Below are 9,863 nucleotides of genomic sequence, written 5' to 3'. Positions count from 1 at the left end.
CATCACTTAGGAGCTTAATTAGACAAAGTGGTCTACATGAACAATGTTCCACTAGTCATCCTAAGTGTAGCTAAGGTGTTCTAGTGACTAACATTACCCACTTGCACTCATTCACACATGATCATGTGCATACATACAAGGAAACATAAAATAACAAGCATGTTTCATATGTTTCAATCATAGGTTTCATATTGTCGGTGTTTCGAACAAACATCGGCTAGTAAATTTATAATTATTGCGCGTTAGGCTCGAATGGGGTACTAAAGGACACAAGGTTTATACTAGTTCAAGCAGAACATCCCTATGTCCAGTCTGCTGCTGCTCGTGTTATTAGTACCAAAAAAGGCTCATAGTAGGGGGTACAAACGGTCGAGAGAGGGACGGGTCCCAAGTCTCTGATGGAAAGGTCAAAAGGATGCCAAAAGCTTGTTTGCTGCTTGGCTATGTCTTGTGTGTCAAAAATGATTGGTCCCCTTAGTGGGGTGCCGAACCCTCCCTTTTATAGACCAAGGGGGGAGCAGGGGTTATAGACGGGAGAAAGAGGAAAAAAGCAAAGGTAGAGAAGGTCCTTCGAGGGAGCTAGGTCTTCCTTTTCCCCTATGCCAGCCCTGCTAACATGGCAGACCATATCAGGAATGGCATGTTCGTTGATCCTAATAGGGCTATGCCCTGGCTTCTTTTAGCAAGTGGGTGCGTCCCATCCTACATCGGCAGATGGTGCAGCGTGCCAGAGAGCCGAGCTATGACCCTTCAGGAGTAGATGGGAAAGTGACCATACATCCATCACTATAGATGATGTGAGTTCTATCTTGGATCATAGTGGTTGTCGTATGCTCATGTTAGTATCTGCGTCAAAGGGCTAATGGCGGCGCCTACAACACTGTGGGACAAAAGTCAGCACCTACAACACTGTTCGGGCTCTGTCAGGTCGGAAAGGGCCTAAACTGCTCGCCCCATCATATCCTGATAGTACCTTCCTGCAGGCTTGCAGGGCGTGGCCCTCGGTACTATGGTTGACTCAAATGTCTTGTCGTACCTTGTGCTCGTATTTATGAAGGAACAGAGTGTAGTCGTCGGACAAGGCGGAGCCTGCCCTTGGCTGTCGAGCGAGGCAGAGCAAGCCATCAGCCGTTGGGTGGAGCAGAGCCAGCCCTTAGATGTTGGGTGAGGTGGAGCCTGCCCTCAGCCGTCGAGCGAGGCAAAGCCTGCCCTTAGCCATCAGGCAAGGTGGAGCCAGCCCTCAGCCGTCGGGCGAGGTGGAGTCTAGCCCTCGAGGGTCGGGCGAGGCGGAGCCAGCCCTTAGCCATTAGGCGAGGCAGAGTCTAGCCCTCAAGGGTCGGGCGAGGCGGAACTAATCTTCCATTGTTCGGGCAAGAAGTGTAGTAGCGTTCTTGTCTGACCGTAAGCGTCACCGTTTGATGGATATTAATTCCACCTTATTAGGTACCCCGGTATTAGGTCCCCAATAGTAGCCTCTAAGCCCTCGAGTGATTTGGATAGAATACCCCGGGGGGTATTTTGACTTGCCAGAGGGTGCGTGTGAGCGCACCCAATGGGTGTAGCCCCAAGCCCTCAGGTGATTCAGGCAGAATCGCCCGAGGGGTATTTCAATTTGCCAGAGGGTGCACACGAGTGCACACGTCGGGTGTAGCCCCCGAGCCCCCCGAGTGCACCGGTCGACAGTATCTCTTCGCTGTCAACCTGTCAAAGAAGCGGGTTGGGAGGCAAGAGCCGAGCGTGTCGACGGGATGTGCCAGCATTCATCTTCGCAACAACCGGGTGAACGAATACCCATCGATGTGTCTGTCGACCTCCAACAAGGGGTGGCATTTGCTTTGGTTTTACGCCAAGAACGACATTGCCGCCCCCTTGCCAGTGTTCTCTGGGCACGTCATCAAAGAGGTCCTAGGGTCCTGGAAGTGGGGTGTCCCGGACAAAGACAAGAAGAGGATCAAGGACCATCTCGCCACCCTCCAAATTTTGAAGGAGAGGGGAATGAAGGGATTGGGGATCATCGGTGCCTACCATACGCGAAGGGTGGCACCGCTGATGAGCTGTGCGCTTCCCCTACACCTGATGGTTCCCGAGGCATCGCTAGAGGGGACGGCGCTCGTTGACGAAGCGCTCCCCCCACCAAAGTGGCATAACACATCAAGGAGGCGATGGAGCCTTCAAAGGACAATGCCAGTGTCATCCTTGATTTTGTGTATCCGGTGCTGGGGCATCCCCCAATGCGTCCGGAACCGAGATTCATCAATTTCGTAAGTTCTCTTTTCTCGTGCCACCGTTTCACTTGAATATCTGACCCCTTGATGGTAACCTTGGGATAGTGGGACCAGCCAAAGAGACTCATCCTTCGGGATAGCCTGGCTCTGCTGCCGAAGGATGGATCCTGGTGATAGTGAATCGCACCGCGGCTGAGTGGGATAGGAGGACAAGGGAGCTCAAGAAGAAGAAGATGCTACGGAAGCAGCAAGCATGAGATCGAGGAGAGGAGAAAGGCAGTGACAATGACGATGATGACGAGGAGTTTGACGAGGTAGTAGCTAACGTGGATTGGGATGTCCTAGAGGGTGAGGATTCACTGACAGGCACCCAATTGTCCACGTAGGGACCCTTCCTGAGTCTGTGAGGCCAGCAGAGGTGGGCCAAACCATCAGCCCATCCTCGGGACTGGTGGGAGCGAGCAGATCCGCCACCGTGCCTGAGGTGCCGGTGGAGGACCGGTGGATGAGGGGAGGCGGATCTGTAGCCTCACCCGAGGCACCGATGGAGGGGGGTGGTTCCGCTACCACGCCCCACGAGCTAATAGGGGTGGGCAAATCTGTCGCCACGCCTGAGGCACCAACAGAGAGGGATGGCTCCGCTGCCACGACCTCGGAGACAAGGGAGACAAGCCCCTCTGCCCGGGAGCAGGGGGTAGGCTCAAAACGGTCCTACCTAGACGAGTTGGGGCAAGAAACTGGGGGTTCATCCCCAAAACGTCCCTACCGCCCAACAGCGCCGGAGTAAGTCACCAATTCCTTTGTTTTTCCTATTTTCTATTTTTCGGTGTGACCTTATGCCTTTTAACCTTTTGTAGACTCTTGCAACGGGGTCGTTCCTTGCCGCTGGCGCCTAAGAAGAGTGTCGCTCTTCAGGCAAAATAGGTGTCGTTGCCTGACGTCGCTCCTATTTCGGGTAGGAGCAGAGCTGATGTTGTGGCCTCGTTGGCTGGTCAGGCACCGCCAGCGATGGTGCCCGTGCCCTCGGTAGGTCTGGCAGGCGCCAGGGTTGAAGAAGCGGCCTTGGGGGTTGCCGAGCATACGACGGCAGAGGTGACTCTACCGCCTATGTTGGAGCAGACAGAGCTGTCGCCCATGCTTGTGGCACCTCCTATGGTGGGTGCAGTGTCACAAGTCAAGGCCCCAGCATTGCAAGCGGAGGTGGCTACGACCGCGCCAAGTTAGGAGTAGTTGGATGTAGCCACGGTGGTGTTCGTGGGGGCGGCACAATCTACGCCTCCGGTGGCCCTGGCGACGGAGCCCGAGGTGGGCCAGATGGAGGAGGATACGGCTGGAGGGTCCTCAGGTGCCATGGTGGTGGTGGAGAGGACCAGCAGGGGATCACCCTCAGCCCTGATGTCGGGGGGCAGCCGCTCGCCCACGTGGGGCGAACTGCCGCTCCAGTGGATGGATCCCCAAGATCCAACTTCAACTCTTTTTTCGCTCGATGATGCTATCGAGAGCATAGAGCGGGGGAGTCTCAATGAAGGGATCTCGGTGATGATGGATGTCCTAAACTAGGCCAGGGGCATTCGACGTGATGTCATCATTCCTAATGGCTGGGTTTCCGCTTGATCTTCTTGCTTTCTTCTTTCTTCATGTATTTTTGCATTTTGACACTGGTCTTCTTTTCAGTCTCTTATTACTCATAGCCGGGAGAAGTCCTAGTTCCTCCATGAGCAAAAGGTGGAATGGGACCACCTCATTGAGGAGGCCTGGCTGCATGAAGATGTGAGCGTCTACCTTGCTGCTGCCCAACAGCGGGAAGCCGAGGCGTGTTGGGATGTGGAGGAGATCCACGAGATGTTCCAGGATCTGTCAGTGAGGGTGCAGCGGGATGAGGAGGCGGCCACTCAGATCCAAAAGGAGCAGGATGAGTTGCTCTAGAAGGATGTCGAGGCCAACCAGTGCGCCGTCAAACTCCTGGAGGAGCTAGAGACAGAGCAGAATCTCAGGCTAAAAGCTGAGGACAGGTCCGTGGCACTACAGCAGAGGGCGGATCAGGATGCCGAGGCGATCGCTCAGCTGCGCAAGGAGCGAGACGAGCTACACCAAACCATAGAGAGACTCCGCTCAGAGTGTGGCATGGTCCGCGAGGAGCACAACCAGGCCATCTGAGAGCGTGAAGAGGTGTGTCAGGTGGTCAACTCCCTATGGGCAGATCTTGGAGCCACGGTGACCCGAAAGCTAGACGCCAAGAGTATCTCCGCCAAGCTAGGCACGGAGCTTGCCGAGGTGCGGGGGACTCCTCAGGCCAAGAGTGACGAGCATGATCTTCTACATGCCACCGTCGGGGTGGTCTTCTATGACCTAGGGGTGACACGGTCGGAGGAAACCAGCTCACTTGCAGCCCGTGCCATGGATATCATGGCGTGGGTGGGCCAGCTTGAGGAGAATGCCTTCCACATTGGGATCACCCAAGCCTTTGTTGTTGCCCACTCTCATTATGATCGGGAAGTTAACCTAGAGGTAAAGAGCCTTGGCTTTGAGCCTAGCTATGAAAACTCCAAGCTACACGAGATTGAGAAGGCGGTCACTCCCATTGCACGAAACCTAGCAAATAGGCTGAAAGGCATAGTTCTTCCTTCGAGGAAGTAGTTAGTTGAATAAGTTTGATAAACATTTATCTATAATATGTGGACAAGTATCGGTACTTTTGTGTCCAAAAACAGTTTTGTTTTGTAATCTTGTTTTGTTCATTTGATCTTACTTTCTTTCCTTTTGCAATAGAGAAAAAAGGTTTACACGATCTGACCCTTTCATTTGTTAAGACCATAGGGCACGAGGTGTATAAGGGGGAAATTACGATTATGCTGGTGAGCAAAGTTACCGTAGCTATCAGGGCATGGGCTTTTTGCAGTCTTACCAGGCATGCTTGTTTATCTGTTCCCACCAACCTTGCCGCCGGTCTTACCGTGAGGAAAAGGTCTAATGTAATGAAAAAAGGAGATATGCATACCTTTATCAGCCCCCGAGTGAGATCCGACCCCTTGCGGTCGCTGGGGCCGGATGTTATTGGAGACCTAAGCGAGGGCAGCGAACTTACTCTTGTATTCGCATGTACCCCTTACTTAGGATTTTAACGATCATTCTATGATAGTGCGTTTGATCCTGTTGCTCGCTCAGCCTTCCCTGAGCCCCCGTGCGTGGCGGGGATTCAGTCAAGGGTCGGCTCATTTTGTGATTGTTGCCCCATCCGTAGTTTTTTGCAACTAGAGGGGTTGAGGCGACGTCACTTGCCTCGACAGCTTGAGTGACGTGCCTAATGAGCTTGCTAACGGGGATGTTCAGACGGAATCCGATCCTGTTGCTTTGCGATAGGGTCAACAAAGTCCTTGGGTGGCGTTCCATTGCTCCTTGACCTGCCTTCCAATAGATTCCCCCTTAATGGGGATTCTATGGGCTCAGTAAGAGGCTAGATTGAACTTAGAAGGTTGAGATGACCCTATCCACCTCAATGCGGGTTGGGCAAAGGCCGCTAAGGCTCATCTACGTTTTCTCCCCTGGCTCTTATTTGACGCGAGGTAGCCTCAAACCCTTCACGGGTCAGCCTTTGAACCTCGGTCTCTCGATCTTGAATCAAGCAGCTCGAGCCCCCGAGCCCCTTAGGGTCTGATAGGGGTTGGCCATGTTTCGTGCATCACCCTATCCTCGGTTTCCACAACCAGATATGCTGAGTTAACGACACTTGCCTCGACGGCTCGAGTGTCGCACTCAATGAGCTCGCTAACGGGTATGTTCGTGTAGAATCTAGGTCCATCATTCGTTGATGGGACCGGCAGAACCCTCATGTGGCATTCCACTACTTCTTAACCTACCTCTCGGTAGATGCCCGAGCCGTTCGGTAGGCTCAAGTGGCCCATTGGCCTCTCCTCGACAGAGATTCTGTGGGGTTGGCTCGAGGTTAGAATCGAACAAGAAAGGTCAATATGTCCCTATCTGCTTCTGAATAGGGTCAGGCAAGGTCACTGGGGCTCATCATGGTTTTTCTCCCCTGGCTTTGTTTGACGCGAGGCCGCCTCAAGCCCTTCGTTGGCCAGCCTTCGAACCATGGTCATTTGTCGCTCATATCGAATGAGGCGACTACCGCTTCATGACGCGACACGAAGCGTTAAGATGCAGCTATTGCATATGCAATGTTTAGATGATGGGATTAATGTACAATTTAATTGAAACAAAAGCAGGGGTCGGTAATGTTACCTTGGCGGTATGAGCGACGAGAGCCTCTTACCAGACACGCTCATGCAGGGTTCGAGTCCGATGTTCACAATGGGGCTGGTGTGACCTACATGAGTAGCGTGATTTTTCATCTCCGTCTCCTGGTGGCGATTCAAGCCGTCCAGTTGACTTTAAGTGACCTGACAGCTTCTCCTTGAAGGAGATTCTGCAGGCGGACCCCTCCGAACCCTTCTCGAGAAGGCAGATGCAAAAGCTTGGGGTACGGGGAACTATGAATTCGATTATGCTGGTGAATAAAAAACACCATAGCTGACGGGGCGTAGGGTCTAGCGGTTCATCCAGTTTTACTCAAAGTTTTACACCCGCACCCCATGTCTCCAGTTTTTAAATGTAAGGAGGGGTCAGGCGATGAGCATGTCTAAACAAGTAGACACTCTCGGCAGCCCCCGAGTGATGTCCGTGCCCCTGCCGTTGCTGGGGTCGGAAGCTCGGTAGTGAAATGAACACGCAAAGTAAGTAAACAGAGGTGCTTATCTTTCAGTGGTCATTCGTTCGTCGTTTTATCTAGGTCGTCCGATTGACCCAAGAGGCCCATTGGGCCCCCTAGACGAGGGTTCCATTGTTGGGTCATTCCATGGTCCTGCCTAGGGAAGCGAGGAGTCACCTGCATGCGGGTGCGCCCGGATTCTTGCGCCCGATGCACGGTAGTGGTGGGCCATGCCTAGGCAACATCCTATTTGACCAGGCGACGTCTTGTTGATTAGAGCATGTCCCGTCGGTCCAGGCACGTCCCCTTAGATTCCTATCAGCATCGATTTCCCATAGATCCGCTCTTGAATCCGCAGTGCGATGTCGAGCTAGAGGTCATCCAACGTAGATGAGATGGTGTCGGCCACCTTCGCCGAGAAGGGCCGCCTCCGCCAAAGGAGGAGGTGCACTGGAGGGTGCTGAGCGTCGTCGGTTTTGCTATCGTTCATGGTGGCCTTTCTTCGGTGGGAAATGCTCCCCGCATAGACGTCGTTGTTAGGGTTGTGGCTGATCACGATGGCGCAATCCATAGATGCCCCGGCGGAGGTGCCGTTGTCAGGGTTGCAGCTGATCATGATGGTGCAGTCCCTAGACACCTCGGCGTAGGTGTCGTTGTCAGGGTTGTGGCTGATCATGATGGCACAGTCCCTAGACGCCCTGGTGGGGTCACCATAGTCGCCGACGTGGTGCTCGACATTGCAGATGATGGTGCCCTCAAGGATCTCGTGGAGCGGTAGGACGTCGCTGATGGAGAGCATGGCGCAGCGACCGTAGTAGTGCTCATAGTAGAACTAGTTAGAAACTGTAATTGAATAAGTTGTGGGGGAGCCCCTGAGTGAACAGTCTTTTGTATTTATGAATACATTAGTCCTTTTCATGATGAAATCACTTTGTAAGCGATAAATTTGTGCAAAAAATGAACAAGTTTTCAACTTTCGTTACGACAAATAGCTTTTCAGCTCTTCTCCCTCTTTTCGCAGAAGAGGTTTGGTGTCTTCCGACCCTTCCCATAGTTAAGGTCGCAAGAAACTTGGAGTGCGGGTGAATCAATTCTGATCACGCTGGTGAGTAAGGAGGTTGTAGCCGCTGGGGCATGGGTTTCCTGTAGTCCTACAGTTATACTCAGATTTTGTTCCTAGAATCCTAGCCCTCAGGACTTGCCATGAGAAAAGAGGGAAAACTTAGAGAATGTTTGCAAAGATAACACAGAGAGTGTTTGCAAGATAAACATACTTATATCAGCCCCCAAGTGAGGTCTGACCCCTCGCACTTTGTAGGGGTCGGATGTCACTAAAGATCGAGGATTTTTTAAGACAAAAACTAATAAGAAAGAGTATGCATTTATTTAAGGGTAAAAATGGCATTGCTCCTCAATGTTCCAGGCGTTGGTGAAGACCTCGCCGTCGATGGTTTTCAACCTATAGGCGCATGGCTGGAGTACTTCCACGATGACATACGGCCCCTCTTAGGGAGGGGAGAGCTTGTGACAGTCCTTGTTGCTCTGTACGAGGCAGAGAACTAGGTCCCCGATGTTGAAGGCTCGGTCCCGCACCCACCGGCTGTGGTACCAACACAGTGCCTACTGGTACTTGGCCGAATAGAGGAGGGCGATGTCGTAGGCTTTGTCTAGCTGGTCCATGGCATCTTCGTGGGATGCCTCAGCTCCTTGTTCGTCGTATGCTCTAATTCTTGGTGCTCCATAGTCGAGGCCCATCGGGAGGATGGCCTCAGAACCGTAGACCATGAAGAAAGGTGTGTAGCCGGTGGCCCGGCTGGGGGTTGTCCTTAGGCTCTAGAGTACCACAGGGAGCTCTGTGACCCAGCGTGCACCAAACTTGTTCAACCGATTGAAGATCCTAGGCTTGAGGCCCTATAGGAGCATGCCATTTGCGCGCTCGACCTACCCGTTCGTTCGGGGGTGCACGACGGTGGCCCAATCGACTCAGATGTGTTGTTCATCGTAGAATCAAATGAATTTCTTACCGGTGAACTATGTGTCGTTGTCTATGATAATGGAGTTTGGTACTCCAAATCGATGGATGATGTCGAGGAAGAACAGCACAGCTTACTCGGACTTGATCACGTAGATTGGTCAAGCTTCGACCCATTTTGTGAACTTGTCTATGGTGACAAGCAAGTGGGTGTAGCCCTTGGGCGCCTTTTTGAGAGGCCCAACTAGATCAAGCCCCTAGACCATGAAGGGCCACATGATGGGGATCATCTGGAGTGCCTGGGCTAGGAGGTGAGTTTGCCGAGTGTAGTACTGGCACCCTTCGAAGGTGCATACGATTTGCTCGGCGTCAGCTACTGCAGTGGGCCAGTAGAAGCCCTGTCGGAATGCATTCCCTACCAAGGTTCTAGGCATGGCATGGTGATCATAGACCCCACCGTGGATATCGCTCAGTAGAAGCTTCCCCTGTTCAACGGGGATACAGAGCTGCAGGATCCTGGTGTGGCTTCATCTGTAGAGTTCGCCCTCTATGAGAACAAAGGACTTGGCATGTCGTGCAAGCTGTCGAGCCTCCATCTTGTCTATCGGTAGCGTGTTGCAGAGGAGATAGTCGAGGTAGAGTGTTCTCCAGTCGTCCAGAGGGTTGGGCTCTATCGCTGGATCCTCTTCAAGCTCCATGACCTCGGGGTCGGACGGAGCCATCAGTTGGTCAGCCCCTAGGGCTAGATCAGACGGGCCCTCATCGGCCAGCTTTGACCCTTCGTAACGCACCGAGGGTTGGTGTTGGTTGCTGGCGAAGACGCCTGTTAGCACTAGCTCTCGACCGGATGCCACTTTCACAAGTGTGTCGGCCACCTCATTGAGGCGCCTTGGGATGTGATTGAGTTCAAGGCCGTCGAACTTGTCCTCCAGCCATTAGACTTCTTGGTAGTACATAGCCA

The sequence above is a fragment of the Miscanthus floridulus genome, chromosome 8, assembly GCF_019320115.1.
Source record: "Miscanthus floridulus cultivar M001 chromosome 8, ASM1932011v1, whole genome shotgun sequence".
In the NCBI taxonomy this organism is placed as follows: domain Eukaryota; kingdom Viridiplantae; phylum Streptophyta; class Magnoliopsida; order Poales; family Poaceae; genus Miscanthus; species Miscanthus floridulus.
The sequence above is the reverse complement of the archived record's forward strand: the minus strand, read 5'-3'. Positions refer to the sequence as shown.